The sequence below is a fragment of the Canis lupus genome, chromosome 17 (genome assembly GCF_003254725.2).
Source record: "Canis lupus dingo isolate Sandy chromosome 17, ASM325472v2, whole genome shotgun sequence".
NCBI lineage: Eukaryota > Metazoa > Chordata > Mammalia > Carnivora > Canidae > Canis > Canis lupus.
This window is the reverse complement of record NC_064259.1, coordinates 54,030,431-54,056,922: the sequence shown is the minus strand read 5'-3', so window position 1 is coordinate 54,056,922 and position 26,492 is coordinate 54,030,431. Positions and strand designations below refer to the sequence as shown.

Genomic DNA, 26,492 nt, shown 5'->3' with positions numbered 1-26,492 from the left:
AGGGGTTAAGCTTCTGCCTTCAGCTCAGGTCCTGATCCTGGGGTCCCAGAATTAAGTCCTGCATCAGGCTCCTTGCAGGGAACCTGCTTCTTCCTCCCCCCTCCACCTCTCTCTTTCATAAATAAAATCTTAAAAAAAAAAAAAAAAAAAGGAACACAGTGCCATAGAAGTAGAGGGAGCTGCCCTGGTGGAGGCCAGAGCCCCTGCACTCTGGTACCCAGAATGCCTAGAAGAACAGTTTGAGAACCCCTGGACTGGAGGGTCTCCGAGGGCCCTTCGGGCTCTGGGCTCCTGTGACCCTGCAACCCGGCTTGCCAGGCTGTTTGAGGCCCTGCCCACTCCTGAGAGCCAACCTGGTCCTTTCTCCAGGCCTCTGAAAATGCTCACTTGAAAACTGGACAGTTTTCAGGGTTGTCCAGAAAGGGGAGAGATTTTGAAAATTAACTCCCACACACAGACCGTGGCCAACCCTGTTTAGGGATTGTAAAGATGGGTAAAGCCAAGCATCTGCCCCAAGGGACTTACGGCTGGGCTGGGGGATAGGAAGTCACACCAATGACCAAAGAACACGCGTGCAGGGGGCCTGTGACTTGCCTCGACTTTCTTCCACGGATCCAGGGCCCGGCCCAGGGCATCTGGAGAGCTTTCAACCACACCTGACTCCCAGAGGGTCCTCCGGGGATGCTCATTCAGTCGCCCCAGTCCCCTCCGCGCCCCAACCCACACTTGGGTAGCTCCTTAGTGTCTCAGAACCCGTCTGCTGTGCTGAGCTCTGGTCTGTGGGACCACGTAGTGCCCTGAAATAGCCTCAGCACACCCCCCCCGGGGGACGTGGTCTTCCAGAACACTGTTCTGTGTTCTTCCCACAGACCTCACGGAGGGAGAGCCTCGCAGGAGAGACGGGGGCTTGCTGAACAGGTGGGACCCGCTCACTCCAGAACCTGACGACAACCAGGCGTCTCCAGAGGGAGACAGAGGGAGACAGAGGGAGACAGAGGTGTGCAGGGGAGGGGTGGCCAGGGAAGGGGAGGCGAGAAAGAACCTTCTGAGGGAGCCATAGGATTCTCACAATTACCAGGAAGGAAAACAAAATCGACCAAACCAGACTAAGAGCCGCCAACTAAAAAGACTTCTCTGAGTGAGACGGCTTTCCTGGAAGCTGTGACCTTTATCCTCCTGCAGCCGTTAATCTAATATTAAGGCCCTTAACCTTCTTGATCGCTCTTTCAGCATCGCTGGTTTCATATGAACCCCCCAGGCCTTCCCATAACGCAGCCCCAGCCAGGGGTGCCCTCCCCGCCCGGGCCTCCCTGCGGCCTGGGGGAGGCTTCCTCCCTTGGCCCTTCCCTCAGGTGCGGGAGGGCACAGCCACCGCAGGCAGCCTCGGGGGACTCCTGTGGCTTCTCTGTCAGCTTTGTTTTCCTTCTCTCCTGAGGAAAACCCGTGGATGCCGTTTCTGGGGAAAAGACGAAGGCTCTGGCCCGGAGGCCGGAGGCCCAGCCGGGAGCCGCCTGTGTGCCCATCTCGGGGACCCCGCTGCGCCCTGTGGTGGGGACAGGCGAGGGAGCTGCCTGCCACCTCCAGAATGGCCAGCTCAGAAAGAGCTGTCACCCCCTGTGACGGGCCACCCGGCCCGCCTCTGTGTCCTGGCCTCTCCCCTCAGCGATGTGGCTGTTTTTGAAGAGAGCCCTGGGCCCTGGGTAATTGCTGAGTAGGTGGGAGCAGTGAGGGCGGGGGGGGGGGGGTCCCTGGTCCCCCCAGGGGAGGCCACTGGGGCACTTTCTCTTCTGTAGTCTGGGCAGAGCGACCAAGCACCTGAACATTCACTTTCCGAACCCTTATTTCGCGGAGAGCGGAGGCCCTGCCTCGAGGGGGGGCTGCAGAGTTCACCCAGAAGTAGAAGAGGTGAGGCCTGGAGACAGGGGCTTCCCACAGCCTCAGCCCAGCCACGCTGGGCAGGACAAGGACGGCCAAGATTGCTCCCTCGCACAGTACTGGGGTGGCCAGGCTGGGGCAAAGAGGGGGTGGCAGCAGCTTCTTCAAAGTCTGTTCCCACCAGAGGCCCCTCTTCCCAGGGAGTATGGACCCACGCCAGCTCCGCGCCGGCCCTCCTGCCCTCCTGCCCTCCTGCCCCGGGGGGCTCCAGGCTTGGTGTTGGTTTTGGGCTTTGGCCCGATGAGGACACCCCCCCAGCACCTCCTCAGACCTTAGGCTGTGAAAAGGCAAGCCCCCCACATGTCCGGGTCTCCTCTCCCACGGGGCACATGCACACAGCTCACACCCGGATGGCTTCTCTGCTTTGTCACGCTTTCCAGGCACAGCTCCCTTTGCACGAGTGAGCAGAGCCCGGGCTCAGTGTTGGGGGAGCTGAACCCTCTGCTCTTCCTCCCTTCACAGTGTCCTCTCTGAGCAGCTGAGTTCTTGCAGATCTTCTCCAATGTCGATTCCCACCTGGAGTCACCTTGAACCCCACCCCTTACCTGCCTAGAGCTGGATACCTCTACCAGTGTACTCCCACCTCAAGGGACTAGAGGATGGATCCCACAAGAAGGACGTTGGAGCCCCAACATGACATGGCCACCATCACCACGTGGTCCAAGGCAGCTGTTTGCCTACAGCCACACACAGCACGAGGGGTGTCCCCCAGCCATGCACTCCCAGGCTTTGGGTATAGGGAAGGTCCCAAACTTACACCCAATGTTTGTAAGCTTAGCCTTGGCCTAAATAGCACTCTGGAAGGGATCCAGGTTCTCCTAGCTACGAGTAGATGCCACTAGGTTGGGCAGTCATGCACAGGCTTTCACGTGAAAATACAGAAGAGGGTCTCTGGCCATGTGAACCCAAGGGGGTCACGAGCCCTGGAGGTGGACATGTCCCTGGATTTGCGCCATGTGACAGGCAAATGGAGCTAAAAAAACAAAACAAAACAAAAACCAAAAGCCTTAAACATGGTCTAATAACTACAAAAACACTTCTAAACAACAAAGCACTGTCTTTTCATTCTTCTGTATTTTATACAGCTGAAGCTTTAGGGTTTTTTTCCCCCTTTTATCAGGTTGCCAATGTTCAGAGCTGTCTAAATGGCCTATCACCCCCAGCTTACTGATCTCAAGAAGTAAGATGAGTAGGTTTAACAGAATAGGATTGGGGAAGAGTCGGGGGTATCTCTTGGAGTCAGGGAGCAGCATTTACCAAGGACCTGTGGTCAGCAGAGCCCTGACTGGGATCGGTGTGAGGCTACAACCAACTTGCTCAGATGTGCTCTCTTGGGACCTGGATACTATTGGGAAGATGAAAGTCTATAAGCCTGATAGAAAAAAAAAAAATCACAAGGCAAGGAACAAAGCATGCTAGTGCACTCAAATGAATTAAGTGCAAACTCGCTAGGAGTGGAGGGTTGGGGTTGGAGAAGGGCTTAGCCAGGTGTGGTTAACCACGAATCAAAAAGGCAAGCCCTAAAAAAAAAAAAAAAAAAAGGGTAGGGTGGTTAGTGAGGGGGTGGGGGCAAGGGTGTGGGTAAGTGAGGAGGAAGAGAGGCAGAGGGGCCAAGGTGGCCTAGAGAAATCAGTCAGTGGTCTAGGAAGTCACACTCAGGATATTGCAACACCTCCTCGGGCCCCCACCCATGCGTACAGCACCCCTGCCACTCTCAAGTGCAGGCCTCCTGCCTGGGGCGGTACAGTCATCGCCATAGCAACCAATTGTTCTGTCACAGAGACATGACTCTGACTCTAGGTAGGGGATGAACAGAAAACACATAGAAAACTGCTAAGTGACAGAGATCTAGTTTTCCAGCAAGTGCCCCTGCTAAGAAAGACGAGAAAACGTACAGACCAGAAGATAAATAGACCAGGGATGAGCAAAGGCTACATTTTGCATGAGGCACCAGCTGTCTGCTGCAAACAATAGCAATCTGATAGGTTCAACAGGAATGATGCTTGGGACCCCTGGGTGGCTCAGCGGTTGAGCGTCTGCCTTCAGCCCAGGGTGTGATCCTGGAGACCTGGGATCGAGTCTCGCATGCTTCTCTCTCTGTCTGTATCTCTGCCTCTCTCTGTGTGTCTCTCATGAATAAATAAATAAAATCTTAAAAAAGCAAAACAAAAAACCAGGAATGATGCAAGGCCACAGGGGAGCCTCCATCAGCCTGCAGGGCTGGGCATGTGCAATGCGAGGTTTATGAGACAGAAAGGGGGATGCCTTCAACGTGTCCTCCCAATCTTGCATGTATTCCTGATGCTTTTACTGGGAACAGCTTGCTCTGCTGCCCCTAACAGGATCCTAGCTTTCCTGCATGCATGCGTGTGTGTGAATTCTCTCAAGGAGGACTCCTCCGTGCTGCTCAGGTGTTAGCAGCCCAAGTACAAACCTTACTAATTAGCAATCATTGGGGAAAAGTTAAGTCTGAGCTACCAAGCTTAGGGGCGAAGCATATTATTGCTCTGAAGGCATGACTGACGCTGTGCCTTTGTCAGTCACATCAGCCCAGTCTGCCAATTGCACTGTATGACCAAGGGCAAGCCCCTTGCCCATCCTGGTCCTCGACTTGTAGAGGGGACCGCCGGACTCCCCGAGCTCCGGAGGCAATGCTTGCACTCATCCTTGTTTCCAGTTTCTAATACAGAGGCCCGCTCTGAGGGACGCCCCTGCAAATGCCAGGTTGACTTCACGTGCTGAGTGTTTTCATAACGCAGAATCAAGGGGCAGAGTCGGGTGTCTCTGGGAGTTAGGGAGCAGCATTTACCAAGGACCTGTGGTCGGCAGAGTCCCGCCTGGGATCGGTGTGAGGCTACAACCAATTTGCCCAGATGTGCTCTCATGGGGCCTGTATACTGTTGGGAAGATAAAGTATATAAGCCTGATAGGAAAAAAAAAATCACAAGGCAAGGAACAAAGCATGTGATTGCACTCAAATGAATTAAGTGCAAACTCGCTAGGAGTGGAGGGTTGGGGTTGGAGAAGGGCTTAGCCAGGTGTGGTTACTGTACTCATCTGCTGTTCCATTCTGGCTTCAGTTAACACCCATTAACCACCTCCTAGGTGGCAGTCTCAGGGCCAGATATGTGGAGTCAAGGTAAGAGGTGATGGTGCCTTGGGGAGACACGCAGGTGCATGTCAAAGCCACGAGGTACAGGCTGGCATCCACACATGGACGAGCACACCAAAGCGCGGAGAAGGGGGGCTCTGGGTGCAGACGCAGAGCTTCCTCCACACCCCTGGGGTGGTGGGAGGCAGCCTGGGGGGAGGAAAGCAAGTCGCATGGAGGGGCAGTGCTGGGGAGACCCCGAAAGGACCCGGGAACCTCAGAGTGACAGGAGGGGTGGAAATTGAGAGCAAACATGCCAGGCTGATGCTGGTGCTCTGATATCTTTGTTCTTCTCAAAGGGCTAGAAAGAAGCAGACCACTCAGAGAGGAAAGGCAGTAAGTTAAGGGAAAAGAAAACAGTTCGAATCCCAGGAGGGAAGAGGATGAGATCCGGGGTTTGCTCAGGCAGATATGGCCTTAGGGGAGACTCAGGTGTTGTACGTGGCCTTCATCACCAAGGCCCTGGGGAGGTGCTGGGAGTGGGCGCCCAGACTTGGGAAAAGATGGAACAGGTAAGGTTGCCAGGAAGCCTCCTGGACACGGCATGCAGGCAGGGTGTCGTCTCCCTCCCCGTCAGGACTGGCAGATGGCTGGAGGCATGGGTTTAGTGCAGGGCAGTCTCCCTGGAACCCCCCGGAAAGATGGGGAGACCATTACAGACCGAGGTGCAACGGTGAGTCTTTGACCGGGGAGACAGCGACCACCTGTCTGAGATTTCTGTGCTTCTCGACTTCTAAGAATCAGAGACCCGCGCAGCCTCTCTCTAAAAATCCATCGGTTAATCATTCAGTGCATGCTTACCAGCACCCCTCGGTAGTATGTTATGCTAAGCATTCCTGGGGCTCCAGGCGTTGCCCATGCCCTCGAGGTACAGAGCAGCTGGAAGTTTGCAGGTGCATGCACACGTGTGTGAGCAGAGCCATATTCTCTGTGAAGGCTAAGCAAGGGGCACGGGCAGAGAGTCTCCAGAGAGAAAGAGCAATCTCCTGGGATTTCCTCCTTGGGAAATCTTCACTGGAAAGTGGAATTTGCGAGGTGAGAATAAAAAGTGTGGGAGGCGGGGGAGAAACCCAGCGTGCAGAAGCGCCCTGCCAGTAGCTGCCACCAGGGAGCGCTGGTCTCAGAGGCCCGCCGGGCACCCGCTGGGAAGGGGAACATTTTCTGATGCTGGACTTAACACTTGACGTTTGAATCCTGGGTCTGCCATTGAATAGCTGGCGAGGCCTGGCCAGACTTCTTAACTTCCTAAATGTCCTCATCTGTAAAGTGGGAAAGGGAATAATGCTACTCTCCGGGTTGACAACGGCAAGGCCCCCAACACTTAGTGGGCCTCCAGGGATGCTGGTCCCTTCCCTTGCTGGCCAGCGAGAAGGCTGCGTTCGAGACTGAAGGGAATAAATATTCCAGAAGTCCTCTGACTGCCCTTGCAGGGGTAAATACACAGATTGATCGGTGGGGGGAAAATGTTCTCTTCCAGCCTGTGGAGTGAGTTGACCATGCACGCCTGTCTCCGGATGTTTGACTTCCTGAAGCTTCCCCGAACAATGCCATCTCTGTCTTGGCACCACTGGCAAGCAGTCCCATGAGATCCAGGTTCTTGTCACATGTCCTTTTCCTGGAGTGAGTCACTAGAGAATTGGGCTGTCGTTATAACCTTCACCAGCTCGGGGAGGTGAAAGTGGATTGGAATGAACACAAACACAGTACAACTTGGTGGTTAATGTTCCTTTCCATCAGCATTTTGCCCCAGGCCTTAACCTTGCCACTTGAGAAAGTAGGGTCGCATAATGAATGAGATAAACCCAGTGACCCCTTGTGATCCACTAACAAAAGGCCTTTCAGTAGCCCCAGGTCCAAAGTCTCATCTATTGTAATAAAACCTAGCCAGTTACAAACTGGAGCCAGAGTGGGTGATCCTGGTGAGACTTCTTAGCCCCAACAATCAGAAAAAGCCGTTTTGGTACTTCCCCGAGGAAAAAAGGTGACAATGACCAGAGAAGGGGAAAATTGAAGTAACTGATAGAAAGACATACAGAATTTAAACTTTGAAAATTGAATGCATGTGTTTCTCGTTTGGATGAATAAACAGAAAATCATTTTACGACGGCAAGCATGAAAGTGAACACACCAACCTACATAGGCCTTGCATTTCCCCAAGCTTCATATAAGCTTGGGAGCCATGGTATGTTTAACCTGGGCAGCTGACACGGTGGAACCAAAAAGTAGTAGCTGGGAATCTGGAAGGTTTAAGTGCCACCTTCCACTCTGGTCATGTGACCCTGGGCAGGCCCCTTGCTTCTCTGGGATCGAGGGTCCTCAACTGAAAAATGGTTTGTCTAAGTAATTGGCAGTTTCCTTGACTGCCTCTCCCCCACACAAAAGGCTTTGATTTTCATAGCTACTCCTGTGAGCTAAAAAAAGAAAAAAAGAAAAAAAAAGAAAAAAAGAAAAGAGGAAGGGGAATGACCTTAATCGCTACCAGTCCTGAGCATCACTCCCCGTGAAGCCCCTCAAACACAAGCCCAGGAAGGCAGAAGGGGCTCCTCTTTTGTGGAAACCGTGGACCTACATTTGTATATTCTGACAGAGCCCAAATGTTTGCTCCCAGAGGGCTGTAAATGGTCGCCCAGCTTTGTGACTCGCCATGGGCTCACAGGTCATTGCATGAGCTGTTGGAACTCACACCCAGTTTCCATGCAACTCTAGCTCAACTTTGCCAGTCAGTCTACAAACCTCTGGGTCACGGCCATGGTGGGTGCTAATGCCAGCCGCTGGCCAGGGAACCAAGACCAGCAAGGAAGCATGGCCCCCCAGCCCTGTGACAGCTGACATTCTAGAAGGGAATGCAGAAGGATGCGTGGTGCAAGCCTAACAGAAGCCTAAAGTGCTGTGACAGCACTGGGGAGGTGAGAGCAGTCCCAGCTTGGGTTAGGCTTCGTGGAGGAGGAAGACTTTTACCTGGATCTACAGGACAGGCAGGATGGAGACAGGCTGAGGCCGGGGGAGCATGCCAGCAGATGAAAGTGCAGCAGGAAACGCAGTGGCTGGAGAGCACGGGTCATACTCAGGGGTGGCTGGCAGCCCTTTCTTGCTAGAGCTTCAAGTGTGAGGGAGACAGCTTAGAAATTCAGGCATAGGCTGATTCATAGAAAGTGTTCCGAATTCCAAGGAATTTGGACTTTGGGGCAGGACCTGGGGTATCATGACCATTCTTTTTTTTTTTTTTTAAGACTTTATTTATTCATTTGATTGATAGAGGAAGCATGAGCAGAGAGAGCAGCAGAAGGAGAGGGAGAAGTGGACTCCCAACTGAGCAGGGAGCCCAATGCAGGGCTCAACCCCAGGACTCCAGATCACGACTTAAGCCCTAGCAGACACTGAACCGACTGAGCCACCCAGGCGCCCCTATCGTGGGCATTCTCGAGTAGGGATGTATCCTGGCAAGACTTGTACCTGGAAGAGAAATCTGCCAGCAGGACACCTTGAAGGGGAGCCAGACGGGGGCAGAAGGAACAATGAGGGAATTATTTCCATAACCCAGACTGGTGGTGGTAGAGCTGCAGCGGGGACACCCAGGTTGGGAAAGGAGGGAAATTTTGGAAAGATGCTGTGGAGGCAACAGAGTGGGGTTCTGTGCCTCATGAGATGTGGAGGCCGAGAGGATGTAGCAGAGGAAATCCTCTGCTGGGCCCCCCTGGACTCACAGGACAGCTTATCCCAGGGCTGGGGGGGCGGGGTGTAGAGGATAGTCTAGAAGTACCTTAGGCCGTGAAGTGAACAGGCTTAGGGAAAGGCACTGCTCTAGTGACTGTGAGTTATCCCTCCAACATTTTACAAAGAGAAGCCCTCATTTTTAGCCTCCTACTCCCACTCTGAATAAAGGCACTTTCTACCTTAAGTCTTGCAATTGGTCGGTCATGTGATCATATGACTTTATCTGGCCAGTGAATTTGTAACTTGAAGTGTCAGAATTTTGGCAAATACAGTTTTCCTGCTGGTTAGAAGGCAATATGACTTAGGAAGATTTAGGTCTTGCAGTTATAATCAAATTTGAGTCTTTTCTGAACTTATATATTGGATGTTGTGTGTGTGCTTATTTATTTTATAACTGGATACTTCTACCTCTTAAACCCTATACACGGATATGGAGATGTTCCATATCCTGAACATCTTAAGTGGCCAGGAACTCATTTACAGAAAATCTGGGTCGCTTCTGCGGGTGTCCACTGTTTCCCTAATGCTTTTACGTTCAGGGAGCCACCTTATTGCTCTGTGTGTTCTAGGAGATACTTTGTTCTGGGTACTGACTGCAGAAGACAAGCACAAAAAAGTAGCCAAAAGGAAGCTGATGTCAAAGTTTAGCTGCTGGGGAGGACAGAGGGGCCAATTCCCACCTCCTAGCCCTGGGTAGGACACCCAGAGGTGCAATTGGTTTTAGGAGGGAAATGGCAAGATCACCTCCCTGCCTACTAAGGTTGTGGTTCTAACCAATAACTGGGAGTAGTTGAGCACTTACTTTGTGCCTGGAAATATTCTAAGATTTAAGTGCATCACCTCAAAAAATAAATAAATAAATAAATGCATCACCTCACAACTCCGTTCAAGGTAGCTACTACTACTACCCCCACTTGCAGACAGGGAACCCAGGAATGAGGAGGTGAAGCTCATTGCCAGCCAGTTAGTAAGCACAGGAACTGTCACTCAAACCCAGACGTTTCTGATGCAGAGCCCATAATACGACATTAGTTCTTCTAGGGGAGTTCCCCACGAATTCCTCGACAAATTCCCTTTTACCTGAATGTCTCTCTTCTTAGTGACACTGATTGCATATTTAGTGGTTTATCTGAGACAATCCTTACTAAACAGTCTCCTTTCTCTCTCTCCCGGACTACAGTGTTTGAAGTTTGACAGGGGCTTTGCCATGCTGTGGCGACAAATCCACTAGAGGCGGCTGGGGTGGAGGGACCTCTAATTTGTAGCATTCGCCAATTTCCATGGTGAAAATGCTCCCACCATGATCGACTTGAAGTTGCCATTGCAGCTTGTAAAAAGATGCCGGAATATTTAAGAATCGGCTCTGGTACAGCCTGTTCCAGCACGCCACTGCGGTCCGCGGGATTGCAGGCCCCTAGAAGAGGGCCTTTGCTAGCTGGGAATTTGAGAAACATATGGTGGGACTGAGTACAGGCACTGGAGAGCTTCTGGTGCTCTTCCAGATGTGCCTTTGAAGGGTTCCCCAGGAGCTGCCCAACGGGGGTCTGGCCCAGGGCCCTCTGGGAGGCCAGACTGTGGCCTGTGCTCAACAGTACCTGGGCTCACCCCTCACCCGGGGTCCTGAGGCCTCCGTGCACCGCCTGAAAACAGCTCCCAACCGCCGGCAGGTGGCAGCACACTCGCACCCAACTCTCCCCGTCCAGGCAAATTGAGGAGCCTTTGTTCTGAGCCAGAGGCGGTGTCACGAAGAGAAAGGCCCAAAGGGGCAAGCTAATCAGCCTGTCCTTAGCTGACCTATGCCTACTGAGCCAGTGGACGAGCTCCCGCAGCTTGATATAATGAAAGCAACCTTAACCAACATGAGACAGTGATCCCAGCTCCACCGCCTGCCTGTCCATCCCAAGGGCTTAGGCTTGGCCTGGGGTGGCACCATGGAAACTGGCACTGGGTCCTCTCAAGAACAGAGCTAGGTGCCAAGAATGTGCTTCTAGTTCTGAGGAGGGAAACCTTTTACTCCTACCTGCTACTACCACCCACAAGCCACCCGGTGATGCTGCTTATTTTCTAAACTGCTAATTCCATTGGATGGTCAACACCCTTCCAGGGTGAAGGGCATTCCAGGTGGTTTGCCTGGGATCATCCTGATTGGGGCACTGGACTTCCAGTTCTTAGGACATGAGCCCCCAGTCCCTGGCAAATAGGACAAAAAGCTGCCATACCCCTAATCAGAGTGCCTGCCTAGCGCACAGTAGGGGCTTTCTGTGATGGTGGCATGAAGGGCATAGCAGAAGCCACGTGGGATCACAGAGCTGACCAAATCCATCAGGCAAGATTTGATTCCATTCATTCCTATCTGCTCCCTCTGTTTTGTCAGAGGTGGGGGGCCAGAATCTGAGGGGGAGCTGGGGAGCAGTCCTTCTGCCCTGCTCACTTTCTATCTTTGACCTCTCTCCTGGCTTTCTGCCCTCATACCTGCCACCTGCACAGCATGACCTTGCAGGTAGTCTGGGGCCCTCCCAGAGTCCGGCAACAGAGAACTCCATGTTCCCGGGCAGGGTGGGGCAGCTTAGGGGGGAAGCTGGTGAGGGTGGTGGAGAGGCAGGGGTGAGGCAGATGGGAGGCTCTTCGGCCATCAGCAGGATGAAAGCTGCCCAAAGGAGTCCTCAGCTTGACCCCCAACACCAAGCAGAAACGTGTATTCCCCTCTCCTCCTGTCGCTCAGGCCCCATTGTGATGTGACTTGTGTGCTTTTGTGGCTGTTAAGTCCTCAAATGATTCCTTCTAAGCCAAGTGCTTAGCTCCGGAGAGTCAGGCTCAGCAAGCACTAACCTGCAGTGTGGCTTGAATCAGGGCAGAAAGCTTTGCCTAAACCAATGGAAGCAATCTGCAAATTCTCCTCCCTGCTCTGGACACTGGGATAAAAAGCAAACTCACACTGTAGCCCCTAAATTCTGGACGGGCAGGTTCTCATCATCTCTCCAACCTTAACCTGTGTTGCTGCTCCCAGAACTCACTGTGGCAGTCACCCTGGCCTTCCGCCAGACCCTAGAGATGCCATGCTCTCTCTTGCCTCTGAGTCTCTGCCATCACCTCCGTGTGGGTGAGACTGCAGTGGGCTCTGGCTCAGGTGGGCTGGGCATAGAAGCATGTGAGAAGATCAAATTGAAGCTTTGGGGATCCCTGGGTGGCGCAGCGGTTTGGCGCCTGCCTTTGGCCCAGGGCGCGATCCTGGAGACCTGGGATCGAGTCCCACGTCGGGCTCCCGGTGCATGGAGCCTGCTTCTCCCTCTCCCTCTGCCTGTGTCTCTGCCTCTCTCTCTGTGTGTGACTGTCCTAAATAAATAAAAAATTTAAAAAAAAAATTGAAGCTTTGACCTGAAGGATGAAAGGGATCATATATCACCAAATGGGGAGTGGGTATGGATCTAAGAATACTTTCAGTGTAGCAGGTGTCAGTTCTTCTCCAGTCATCCTGTTAGGCAGGAGTTATTGGTGCTTAGGAATAGACTTCTCATGGGCTTTATGTTGTTAATTTTCTGAATAACTTACCACTCCTCGTGTCACAATCTATCATACTCAGTGGGTTCATATTTACATTCCACTGGTAACAAATCAATGCAAGCATAGCCCTGTTCTAGATAAAAAGGGGTCATGCAGGTAAAAGCCTACTGACTCCCATCTTCCAGCCAACATTTGGACATGTGGGAGCCAGCACTAACCCTAGGTCCTCAATAGAGATTCGCGGGGCTTGGTGATTTGTATTAATAGGCATAGTCTTTCACCTGTGAAAGAACAACTACCAGGCACTTAAGCTATTTGTGGCCACCAGATAATGGTCAATGAACTTGGAGTTTATTGAAGAAATGCTGAGTTTGTGACATGGAGTTTTCCGGGGAAATCAAATCCTAGATAGAATGAGCAGCAACTCTGGTTATGAAGACATGGGTATCTCCAAAGCTTTGAAGGGATGTGAGAGTCATCACTGGTAGCAGAAAAGGGCCTCCACTCCATCTCCTGACTAGAGGAATCTTCATGCTTCCATAGAGGCCACAGCTGACACTCAACGTAAGCTCCACGAAGGACCCCGGGAGGGGATGTGTGCACAGAGATGCGGCTCCCAGGTCCTTGCCGACTCTTTATTGAGCTCTGAAACGGCTCTCCTGGAAGTTGGTGTGTCTTGCCCATCTATGACCAGTCACCTTTGGGATCCTGAAGGTGGGCCAATCTCTTGGGTTTAAGCAACCTTTGTTCTTTTCAAAGAGCTCATGTCTACAGTCGTGTCCTGTCCGTGTTACTTCCAGCCATATTCTCCTTATTCTGCTCAGAGGAGGGAGCCAAGCATCTGGAAGGAGTCCCAAGATCTGGGGTCTCAAGGTAGTATCAGGGATGGTGGGGCATGACTGCTCCTTGCCTCCATCTATTATCTAGAAAAGCCAACTCTTCAGGCTCCGCATGGAAGGAATCCAAGGCTGGGAAGTGAAGGTGTGGACACAGGGAGGGAAAGCTTCCTAATTTCCTGTGCCTTGTTTTGTTTTTTATCTAGGCAGCTTTGGCCCTGCTCCTTCTCATCTGTGCCTGAACTCTCCGCTGCCACCCTACCCAGCGTGCATTTTTCACGTCCCCTGCCACTTGCCTGGACGTAAGAGGCCCCACCCCACTCAGAACATGGAGTTCTGTCCCAGAGCCTGGGAGGCAGACGGTGGTGTGAGGGGAGGAGGGGCAAGGCCAGTCAGAGCCAGGAGTGAGGAGGAAAAAGGGACTGTTTGATTGTTTCTCCCTGACTCCCACCTGTTGTCAAAAAGCCAAGGTGGCAGGTTTTTTTAAATTAAATGGGATGATGTCCTGCTCACCAGATTTGGAGATCCTTTGTAATCCCCTCTTGACTTGGCCCCTCTATTTCAATACCACCACCATCTGCAGCAAACTTCTTTGAGTACCAATGGGTGCCAGGAACTGGGCTTGGCATTGGAGCTGGGAGCTTATGTCATATTGAGGTTGACAGTCAAGAAAATGGCCACAGGCTGCAGTGGGTGGTAGAAATGCACAAGCTCCCTTCTGAGAATTGGAACCATCATTTTTTAAAACTATTTTAAAAAAAATATTTTATTTATGTATTTATGAGAGACAGAGAGAGAAAGGCAGAGACATAGGCAGAGGGAGAAGAGGGGAGCCAGATGTGGGACTCAATCCCAGAACCCCAGGATCACAACCTGAGCCAAAGACAGATGCCCAACCACTGAGCCAACCAGGTGCTCCGGAACCATCATGTTTTTTGAACAATGGCTTGACCTTCCATTTTAGAGGAGTCCCAGCTGCCTGTCACATGATGCCACCCAGACAATCTCAGCACTTTTGGTGGGAAAAGAGAAGTCTGGAGACTGTGCCAGTTCTGGTGACTGATTGCGCCCATTGAATCATCCTGCCTGTCTACTTGGGTCCCCACAGGTGAAGGACAACAGGCCAAAGAGCTTGCCCTACAAGACCTCTTTCTTTAAGGAAAAACAGCGTATGGCCCAAAGGCTCTTGTGTGAGTGGACACATGGGATACGCTAGTGAGCCCCTGGGATGGCCACATTGGAATCAAGTCCACTTAACTAATGGTCTTAATGTGGACAAGGAATTGAGTAGTTAATTTGTTAATATTATGGCTAAAAATATAATCAGAACTTTGCATCCACATCATGGAGTACTATTCCAAGATAAAAGTAACTAACTATAAATACAGACCACAAGTTGGATGGGTCTCAAGGCAATTATGCTGAGCGAAGAAAACAATCTCAAAAGGTCACATACTATATGATTTCATCTATGTAACATTCTTGAAATGAAAAATTATGGAGATGGAGAGCAGTTTTGTGGTCGCCAGGAGTTAGGGGTTGGTGGAGGGAGAGCGGGTGTGGCTGTAAAGGGATAGCACAAAGGAGCCCTGTGGGGATAACATCCTTATGGACCCTGAATGCGGTGGTGCTGGCTATGTAGGAGAGAAAATTGCACAGAACTACATGCACGCACGTTCACACACAAGTGCTTGTAAAACTGGTAAAGTCTGAATTGACTCTCTCACCCAGTGTGCATTTCCTGGTTTGGATAGTGTGTCATAGCCGTGCCAAGTGTGACCATTGGAAAGGCTAGGTAAAGGGTATGCACATTTGGTGGGAGTGGGGGTAAGATACAATAACGCAATTTCTACTTCAAATTACTTTCATGTAGTGTGCATAGTGACATATAGTTCAGTGGCATTAAGTACATTCCCATGGCTGTCAACCATCACCACCATCTCCAGATTTTTCCTTTTTTTTTTTTTTTTAAAGATTTTATTTATTTATTCATGAGCAACACAGTGAGAGGCAGAGACACAGGCAGAGGGAGAATCAGGCTCCCTGTGGGGAACCTGATGCAGGACTCTATTCTGGAACTCTGGGATCACGACCTGAGCCAAAGGCAGACACTCAACCACTGAGCTACCCAGGTGCCAATCTCCAGATCTTTCCATACTGAAACACCATGTCCGGTAAACAGTAACTCCCCCTATGCCCAATGGCATAGCCAGTGGTAACCACTTTGTGTCTCTAGGACTTGCCTATTCTAGGTATTTCACGTAAAGAGAGCTGGACAACATTTCTTCTTTTGTGTCTGGCTTGTTTCGCTTAGCACAATGTCTTCACAGCTCATCCATGTCATAGTATGTGCTGGAATTTCCTTCCTTTTTAAGGCTGCATAATAGTCTATTGTACGTGTACACTACATTTCATTTATCCAGTCTTTTGTCAATAGACATTTGGGTTGTTTCTCCCTTTTGGCTATTGTGATCCTAGCATATGTGTATTTTTTGCAACTTTCTTTGAATTTATAGTTATCTCAAAATGTCAAAAAAAATATAGTCAGAAATAAAATCTGTGAATTAGTTAATTCTTTCCTGTGCTGAATATGTAAAGCAGTGTTTGCTGTTGAGGTTTGCACCATTTTTCAACCACAGAAGTAATTTAACCCTTATAGGGCATCTAGAACTTGATCTTCCCCCTCCGCTTTTAGGGATTCAACAACGATGTGTGGTGGTCCACAGGATAGTGCATGGGGGTCTGTGACCGTTAATCACTCTGGCCCATAATATTATTTTGTTTGTTTTTGTTTTAAAGATTTTATTTACTTATTGATGAGAGATGCAGAGACACAGGCAGAGAGAGAAGCAGGCTCTCTGTGGGGAGCCAGATGTGGGACTTGATCCCAGGACCCCAGGATCTTGCCCTGAGCCAAAGGCAGAGGCTCAACCACTGAGCCACCCAGGTGCCCCCAATAACATTGTTTACAGGTGTGGATCGAGAAATAGGAAAGAAAATTTCTAGTCCTATTGAAACTGACACATGATTTCAATAAGGGCAATGACATTTGTACAGAGCCAGCTTTTGATTATACGGAATATGAAATCATTATGATACAACCTGATAAAAATAATCACCAAGATTCGGAAAACTTGGCTCTGGAAGAATCATTTGTGTCACAACTGTTTTTTTTCCATCGGTGGTTTGGCCATCATCCCTTGGTCCATCTGTGCACTGGTCTCAAAGACTCAGAGCAAGTTTGTGTGCAGAGTGGACACCATTTCTTGCAGGGGCAACTGGATGGCCTGGAGTGGGCGAGGGGACCCTGCGGGCGTGGGCCGGAGGGTGGGAGAGATGGTTGCCTTCTTAGAGGGCGAGACAGGATCGGCCGAGAGGCCGCACATGGCCGATGCCATTGTCATCTTCCCAAACCTGTGTCTGGAAGGCTCACCTTGCAGAAAGGGGCTGATGGAGGTGACACAGTCCGGGCTGCTGAAACACGGTCATCTGAACACAGGATTGTTTTGTTCTGTTTTTATGAAGATCTAGGGACTTGGTGGACTTCCTGACTCTTGGTGCAAAATTTCTCTCTGTTTTTCTCAGGAGAAAGCCCATGTCTTACCTCCAATCCTCGAGGGTCCATAACCCCCATAACATACACAGAACCTTCTGCTAATAACTGCTTCTGGGAGTCCTCTGCTTAGGAACCGACTCATCTAACTTTCCACTAATGTGGCGCAGGGCAGGAGAGGACCCCTCCGTGCGCTTGGGCTCATCTGATCCAGCACAGCCTTTGGGAAAAGGATGGCCACCTGCCCACTGTCCCTCCCTTCTGTTTCTACCCACTTCTCTGCTTTGTTCTTTTATTTGTTTTGTTTCTTAAAGATTGTATTTATTTATTCATGAGAGACAAACACAGAGAGAGGCAGAGACACAGGCAGAGGGAGAAGCAGGCTCCCTGCGGGGAGCCCAATGTGGGACTGGATCCCAGGACCCTGGGATCACATCCTGAGCCGAAGGCAGACACTCAACCCCTGAGCCACCCAGGCGCCCCTCCTTCTCTTCTTTATGTTCTCACTTCCCTTCCCACTTTTCCTCTACCCCCTCCTCTGCTGGCCCTTGTATCACTTTCCTGTTTGCTTCTCCTGCCGAATTGATTAGATGTATTAATCATTACAGTAACAGCTAAAAGTTTCACTGCGCTTCATTAATCCAGAGAAAAATAATGTGTCAGCCAGTGAGTGCTATAGGGCACACTCACACATTCTCTCTGGGATCCAGGATAGTGGAAATTTCTCAGTTTCCATTCGTAAAGACGAAACAGGAGACCGTTCCAGGAGGCCACAGTGAGCCTGGTGGGGGCTGGGCAGGGGGAGGGTGGGAATGTGGGTAGGCCACCTCCCAACATGATCACATTAGTCACCCATCACAGACCCTGACAGACCTTGGGCTATTCAAGGATTCCAGCTGTAAAATCCCATTAGGGTTGCCAAGACTAGAACAGTGTGACTTTAATAAGGTTAAAGTTTGGCATTTTTTACAGCTTTAATAATGATAAGGTTCTTAGTACCCATGAGAGGGAAAGAACTAGAGAAGGTCTGTCCACTCCTGGCTGGTCGGTGCTGGGGGACATGGTCAGGTCCAGCCTCTTGCCAGGCCCCTGTGGGGTGTCTTTGGGTTCCAGGTGCAAATTTTACCCTGCTTCTCAAAAATCCTATTCACCCATGTCTGGACTCTGGGATTGATAAGTGAATCTGGGCATTGATTTCCAAGAAGAGTCCATGAAACTAGGTGAGTTTATTAGAAATAAAATGCCCTGTTCCCCACTCACATGTGTCACCCATAGTAGTTGCATTCTCAAAGCACAGCTATATTTCAAAACCTTTGTTAAGCTCCTCTGGACTAGAACACTCTATTGTCCATCTGTGTCTGTATCTCCTTCTAATGGCCTTCCGGATGACCTTCGTCCTCCCTTCCTTATCCTGGGAGGAATTCATCTACTCTCTTCTTACTCCCAGGGCACTTAGACCATCTTTCTAAAGCAGCGCCTATCTGTGTGGTGGAACGAGTTGGTTGTGGACGTAACCTCACCCCATCAGACTAGACTGTAAGCCCTTCGTGCAGGGTCAGCTTGGGCTCCTGGAATACTCAATAAGCACACAGTAGACACCCATAAATGTCAAAGGAAGGAAGGGATGATTTAGCAGGAGGCCCATGCCTTCCACTGGGAAGACCATTGAAATCCCATGCCTTCACATGCATGACTCATCTTTGCTCACAAAGAAGAGGAAAAAGTATAATTTCTAAAGTAGGTCACTCGTTTCTTGAAGGTGGAATTTATCTCTCAGTCCATGTGTCCACAGCATCTGCCGCCCTACATCTGTTAGTGTAAGCTTCAAATGCATCAGATGGCCTTGTCTATGGCCATTATGTCATGCGTTGAATCATTTACAAAGACTTTCCTTCCAATGGGACAAGTCAAATGAACAGCACTGATGACGTACCTACCCTGTGTCACAGCTGGCGCTAGGTCCTGCAGAAATGCAGAGACGAGAAGTCTCTGCCTACAAGGAGCCAAGTCTAAGTGCCAAAGGGATGTGGTAAGTGCATCTGAAGTCCTTGTTTCCGTGCCAGCTGTGAGCCGCTGTGTCGGGGCACAAGGGTATAGGTATAGCCCGGACCCTTCAGAAGCTTGTGGCCCAGCTGGGGAGCTGAGCCATTCATGGCTGGATGAGCTTTCAAAATGTACCTTAGTATTTACTAGGGCCAGAGCCCCCTTGACCACACCCCCCAGGGGGCCACAAGGTTATGGGAGCAGAAGAGAAGACTAGAGCGTAGGGAAGGGAGACCTAGCGCCTTCCTGACACTTGTAGTCTGATGGGCTCCAAGTGCCGCTTGGTTTCAGGGGCAGAGCTGGAGTTTTCCCCTGGACCTGAGATGGATGGGAAATATCAGGGCCACTGTGGGGCGAAGCCAACTCTCCAGATAGTCTCTGGGAGCCCCCTCTTATGGATCCTTGGACGAGGGGGGCCCAAGCCTGGGCCGGGCCTCCCAAGGCTACTTTGCACCACAGTGAACTCAGTTTCCGGCATACTCTTGAATCAGACCAGACCAGAACTATGCTTAACTGCGCAGCAGGAGGGAGGACTGGTAGGTGGCATCTCCCAGGGAGGCCGGTTTCGGGCGTGGGGAAGAAAGGCCCACAACCTGGGCCCTTCGGTCGGCAGCACATGACCTTGTGATGCACTGTGGCCAAGGAACAGGTGCAGCAGGGTGAGCAACATGGTGCCATCTGGGAGCTGCGCTCCCGTGGTGCTCCCATCGGCTTTCCCACCTGGGAAACCGTTCCAGGGCAGCCTAAGCCACCAGCAGGCTAGACTCCAGTGTTTGCCCAGGAGCCTGGATGAAGGGGAAATTACAAAGGGTTGGAGGAGGCACCGGATGGAGAAGAATCAGGCTGGCATCACTAACGAATGCTCTCTCCTGATCCGAAGCCCTTTCAGCCCGGGGAAGGAAGTGTCCTTGGAAATGCCAGTCCTTGGCCCCACAGTTCCCTCAGCTGGCACAGAGAGGCAATTCCCCTTTGCCCCAGGCCACCCCTTGCCTGTGAATGAGGAGCGTGACTCACAGCAGCGGGGACGGCAGCGTGTTAGGTGAGGCTAATTCAAATGCCAGGCAGGTACAAATAGCATACTTTCCTCTGAACAGCCGCCCCAGCTGTTGTGCAGGAGGCTGGCCGGTTCTTATCCAAAGTACATTTGTTCTTATTTATGAGCCACATTGGGCACCACTGGCGGCCTACCTTTGGCCCCTCAAGGCCAGCTCTGTGTTCTTTGTTCCCTAAAGTCTCACCAAAGTGAAACATTAACTGGTGGTGGGACAGAAGGGCCTGGGAGCCTCTGAAGGCAGGGCTGATGAAGAAGGATACCTGGGGAGGGGAGGGGGGGGCGGCTGTGACTCACTGATCTGGAAGGGCCTCCTGTGACCGGGCAGTGTTTTCTTTAAGCCACACAGAGATGGGTGCCAGGGTGGCATGTCCTAAATGACTGGTTGGTGGGTGACCACAGATGCTTTTTACCACCACGGTCACTGGTGATACTAACCTTAACCATAAAGGGTGGTGGAAATTATTAGGCCTGAGAGCCAGGAGACCCTTGGCTTGGCCATGGCTCTGCTTCTAGAACATTCTGAGGCCCTGTGGAAAGCCATTAGAGGTCTCAGGACTTCTGTTTCCTCAGCTGTCCAGGAAGGGCTGGGTGAGAACACAAAGGTCCTGTCTGGCTAGAACATTTTCTACTGTAGATGCTGACACCAATCAACTCCATTTATAGCCGGTGGTAGTAACTGTCTCTCCTTATCACCCAGGAAAAGTTACTAGGGCCCGCCCTCTGCTACCTTTGCTTCTCTTCTCTCCCTTGTCTCTATCTGCCTCACTGCTTCTTAGCCACATTCCCTTTATCTCACTTCTTTATCTTTATCTTAGGGCTGAGGATGTCCCCTTCAAAGCCAGCATGCAAGTCAATCATGTGATGTTTGAGTCACGGAGACTCTCATTTGCCACTTTCTACCAAAGCCACTTCCTGACCATGTGATCTTGGCCAAATTATTTTCTTTCTCTGGTTAGCCATTTCCCCATCTATCACAAAGGAATCATATTAGGGTTTCTGTAAGAATTATGTAATATGCCTTATACATGAAGGCTTCACAAGTATAAGCCATTATACGCTTATAACCTAAAAGTTGGCACACACAGAAAATTCATTCCTCTTCCCCAAAACTTTTCCTTTAATCTCTGTTTCTGTTCACAGGGACACTGGGCTTTGGGTTTGATGTCACCTTGACTTTTCTTCTCACTTGTTCTGTGCAATAGTATCTATCCCTTGAAGCCTTCCTTTCAGCTTCCCTGGGGTATGACATTTTTGGAGAGAAGGCCTACAGGTCCAGGGCGGAGCTAGGGCTGAACCCTCTGCTGAGATAGAAGTATTATCTTTGGGAATTCTGGGAAATTCTACTTATCAAGGTACTTTTTTTTTTGGTGGAGGGAGGATTTGTTTTGAATCATAATTGATTGGCCAAGATTTCCTGAAAGTGGGTGTGGTCCTTATTGGTTGCGGTCAAATGGACCAAGCTACATTTTCTTGATTTTGCTGTTGACCTCCTTACTCTGCAGAATCTGCCCTGGTACAGATTCACGTTCCCTGGGCACTGTAGGTACTCACAAAGATCACCCAGAGTGACATTGGCTTAAAAAGTATAGGGGAGGTGGGCACTTCTACATAGCCCATATAATGCTTTGGGAAGTTTTTAAAAAAAATTGCTTCTTCTGGAGGATGTGATTCTGTGGGCACATGGCTTAGTAGGATATGAGCTGAGTTTTAGTTTTTACTTGGCCAGGAGCCTTTGTGTAGGACCCAAACTACCCAGCCTTAAGAGGCAACCTTGGTACTCACTGATTAGATGCCAAGTTCCATGAAGACATGGTTCATGTCTCTCTCACTAAGGAAGGCTTGGTGCCAAGCAAAAGGCCTGGCACAGTCTCACTAGGTGTTGTTGAGTGTTGAATGAGTGAATGAAAGGTGACATCTAGCGGGGGATGCCTGCTGTAATTGGTGCTCAAGAGCTTGATGTCAACAGAGTGGGATAGTTAAGAGGATGTGCTATGGAGTCAGACAGAACTGTTTGGATTTTGCACCCCCCCTACTTAATAGATGCATGATCTTGACTTCTCTGAATCTTACCTTCTCCATCTTGAAAGTAGGGGTATAATGATACCAGCTCCGTTGATGTCATGGTGTGGATAATCTGAGATGACTTCTGTGAAGCGCCTGTATCAGTGTTTGACAAAAGGTTATGTTGTAACAGGTGAGCCCCAGAGAGCACTGAGGATGGGCATGCTCTACCTCCCTAATCTGAATTGCTTTTAGGGTTGCCATATCATGGAGTCTTTACAGTCATTCCCATTGGGGATCTCAGATATGCATTGAGGTGGCCTGTGGCCACAATGATTCATTTGGTCTTGGCATTCACTCCCAGACACTTACCAAGGCCTCCAAACCCATTAGGCATTCAAACATTCAAGACTTCAATTTCCCAGAAAAGGCACAACTTCTGTTGGTTAGATTACAAGTGTCTTCTACGGTTTACCGCTTCCCATTACTGTACCTCCAGTGGCTCTTTTGCTTGGTCTTGGAGATCTGCCATCGTTATTGAGCTGATCTCATGCTATCAGCAAAGGCAAGGAAAACAATGGCCTCTCTGCAGGCCTTTGCCCTCCCACAAGCTCCAGGATCACAAAGCCTGCATGCCAGGGTAGAAAACCCATGTCCCTAGCTTCTGAGGATGTTCAGCTGAGAAACATAATACACACACATACTCACTGGTGTTGTGTCTGTGTTTTTAAAGCGCACAGCAGTCTGTCACAGAGGCCGTGTTGGTGCATTTCATCCTTTGGCAGCGCTGTGAGTGGAAATTTGTAAAAGGCTCTGCAAGGGGCTGCAAAGAAGTTGCTGAATAAATTCATGTGCCAGAGAAAAAGTGAGAGAGTTTTCTCTCAGTGGTTGCCTGTGTCTACGGGGACCTACAGAATCTCTTGACCATTTTAAACCTAAAAGTTTGCTTTTTAGAAACATCAGTCTTAGCCCATGCTAATCTGATCCAACCATAACGTGATTTCCTGGGGGAGGTTGTGGGGGTTTGGAGGTAGTAGAGGGAAGAGCTCATGGGGTCATGGAATGGACACAGGACTGAGGGTCAGAAAACTTAGGTTTAAATCTTTGTTCTGTCCTTGATTGGTTATGGGATTGACTGGAGTAACTTTATCTGCCAGTGCCTCTGGTGCTCTGTCATATGAGAGCAGCACAGGGATGTGTGGAAATCCTCAGAGGTTGTGGGTTGGAGTGTGCACCCCGCACGTGGTGGGTAGGAAGCCATGAGAGATGGGGACTGCCCCACTGCAGTCAGCCCATATTCTCATTCTACAACCACTTTGTGGAAGTCCAGAGGATACTTCTAAGGGAAGGAAACAGAAGAGAGATCTGTAGAGGATATGGAGCACTTTTCTGTGGGGGAGATGTTTTGACTTAACAAATGAACCTGTCCCTTTCCTGCCCAAATGACAGATTCAGAGCAGACAGGCATTTAAAAACTTCTTCTATTAAAAATAAGTTGGTTGTAAGTGGAAGGGAGGGGAGAGGTGGATAGAGCAGAGTGCAGAGACCACAGCTTGAGTGTGGCAGGAGAGGTGTGATGGTGTGAAGGGGAGAGAGTGAGTTTGGGGAGAGAGAGCTGAAAGAGCAATATGCAATATGCTCAGACTCCTGGAGGGGAGAGGAGGCAAATCTGCAAGAGCAGGAGAGCCAGGGAGGCAGCGGGGAGGCTTTAGGACTGGCAGCGTAGTTCAGGTGATAGCCGACATCAGGCTCCTGCACAAGGAGTAGTAGCTCCTGCCACATGTGTCCTAGAAGACAGACCTCATGAGGCATCTGGCTGGAAAAATTTAAGGGGAGAGGCATAAACAAACAAACAAACAAACAAACAAATAAATAAATTAAATTATTAAAAAAGACTCAATAAGCAAAACAAATGCTATCTGAATGCAATATTTTTATTGCAGCAATATTTTTAATTAGGCTTTATTTTTAGAGCAGTTTTAGGTTCACAGCAAAACAGAATGGAAGGAAGAGATTTCCCATATATTCCCCTTCGCCTTGCATGCTCAGCCTCCCCCACTATCAAAACCCTAGCCAAAGTGAGAGGTGCACAATCGTTACAACTGAACCTGCCCTGACATATCCTTATCACCCTCAGTCTGTAGTTTACATTAGGATTCAATCTTGTGGTTGCACAATCTGTGGGTTTGGACAAATGTATGATGACATGTATCCACCATTGTAGAATCACATGGGGTAGCTTCTTCACTGCCCTAAAAATCCTCTGTGCTTTGCCTCTTTGTCCCTCCCACCCCCTAGTTCCTGGCAACCACTGATCTTTTTTACTTTCTCCATAGCTTTGCTTTTCTAGGATGCCGTAGAGTTGGAATCCTACAGTCTGCTGCCTTTTCAGATTGGCTCCTTTCACCTAGCCATATGCATTCAAGTTTCCTCTAGGTAACTTGGAAAGTTATGGCTCATTCCTTTTTGGTGCTGAGTAACATTCCACTGTCCGATGAACCACGGTTTATTTATCCACTCACCCACAAAAGGACATCTTGGCTGCCTCTAGGTTTTGCTAATTATCAATAAAGCTGCTGTAAATAACTGCATGCAGGTTGTTGTGTGACATGTGACATAAATTTTCAACTCTTTTGGGTAAATACCAAAGACAGCAATTGCTGCGTTAACGTAGCATTAAAAAAAAAAAAATCAAAATCAATGAAAACACTGTGAAGGACAAGCTATCTGAAATTTTTAAAAAGATGGAATCTGATCTGGCACTATGACTTGGGGTCCCTCCTGTCCCTCTAATCCTGGCCTTGTTGGGTTTTACTCCTGCCTCTGAGCAGCTTTTTTCATGGAAATTTTCTGAGTCAACCCACATTTCTGATAGATTCCACCCATAGGTGCTCCTAAATAATGTAGCCTCTATCGGGGTGGGGTAATACCATTAGTGATTCCAGGTGATTCCCAGACAGCTTCCTTATTAGAGATGAACCATCCACAGCATGTGAGAGCGGTCTGTACCCCTCCAGAATGTGTGTGCTTGGGTGAGAGGTACACCAGCAACACTTGGGAAGGTATGGTCCTATACATTAAGATATGAACTTGTGCCTAATTGTTGGCAAATGGTTCCCTCTGTATATGTTCAGCTTCTCACCTCAAACTAGATATTGAGGGTTAGAAGTACCCATTAATTTATGCATTCAACATAACATTTATTGAGCTCCTACTACATGGTAGGCATTTACTTATGCAGGGAGCACAGAGGTAAGTGACCCAAGCCCTGACCTACAAGTGCTCACAGCCTGCTGGGGAGATGACCTGTGAGGGACGATGAAGGATGAGGATGTGCACGGAGTGCTGCCATGCACAGCAGCGGACTGTCTAACATGCCCCTGGTACAGTGAGGGTTGGAGACCTGTGGACAATATTTGGCTAATGGGGGAGGGGAAGAAAATGTTTCAGGCAGGCTGAAGTATAAGTGCAAAACAATGGCTTCCTACTGCCCTCAGTGTGCCAAGGGGTATGAGGGCCAGGCCTTCAGCACACTCCCTGCAGGCAACCCCAAATCCATTTTCAATCCACGTAAGAGCAATGGGCCCACGATGCAAATACAGCTTCCTGGCAAGGGCCACTCAGTCCTGGCTGGCCGGATGCCCCTTGCGAGGGCACATATGACACCCTGCCCATCCCTCTTACTGCATCACACTGCCTGAATTGTGTGACGCAGTAAGGGGGATACGTGCATATATGTCATATGTGCACTCACACACCCCCCACTGTGCCAGTAGCTTCATGATGCAAGGATGGGTCTATCTTGTCCACTGTGGTAGCTCCAGTAACCAGTAATGTGTGTGGTTCACAGTAAGTGCTCAATAAAATATTTAGTCTATGAATGACTCAATGATGGTAAAGAATAACAAGTTCAAAGACCTGCAAGTCGATTAGCACCTGGCTTCTCTTATATTGCTTTTATATTGTTTTAACATCGAATATGTGAGCTTGAGATACAGCCAGTGTCCAATAAATACTTTTCTATGTGTGTGAGCTCCGTGCCCACTGTGGGCCTTGAACTCACAACCCTGAAAACGAGAGTTGCATGCTCTACTGACTGAGTCAGGCTGGTGCCGTCCAATAAATACTTTTAATTAATTATGGTCCATTGATAGTAGCCTGGGAAAATTGTTTCTATGGCCTAGGCCTTATCCAGAAACTGGGACCTCCCCTTTTCTTCCCTCTTCCTGCCAGTGGGGTCCATCCAACAAAGCATTCCTCAAGCCCATTCCAAAGGGTGGGCTGAACCCTTGAGGCTAATAAGTATATTCTTTGCAACATGATAAACTGCTACTGCCTTTTAGTTTAGTTTTCAAAATAAAACCTAGACTATTCCATAATTGTGGGCAACATCAATGCAGTGAATAAATGGTAGGTTAAAAATACCCTCCTTGAATATGTCCTGTGCATTCCAAACAGCTATGCTGAGTAACAGATACCTTAATGAAGCAAACATATTATTTACTAATCAGCAACATTCAAAGAGTATAGATTTGATAATACAACAGTCTGGAAAAGTGTGATCATGAGGTAGAGGTGGCGAAAAAATCTGCCATTGTAAGCACTGGGTCCTCTGTTTCCTTTTTATTAATCCTTAGACAAATTACTTATTCTCTCTGAGCATTTTCCCTAGAAAATGGAAACAGTGATGCCTAGCCCACTTAC

General features: G+C 49.6%; 1 long non-coding RNA gene across 1 annotated transcript; it reads left to right on the top strand.

Annotated features, from left to right (window-relative positions):
• The first annotated feature begins 200 nt into the window (after positions 1-200).
• Positions 201-3,407, top strand: LOC125752853 (uncharacterized). Its single transcript, XR_007403324.1, has 3 exons — positions 201-1,700; positions 1,794-1,905; positions 2,398-3,407. It is a non-coding gene; the product is annotated as an uncharacterized LOC125752853 (long non-coding RNA).
• The last annotated feature ends 23,085 nt before the right edge of the window (positions 3,408-26,492 follow it).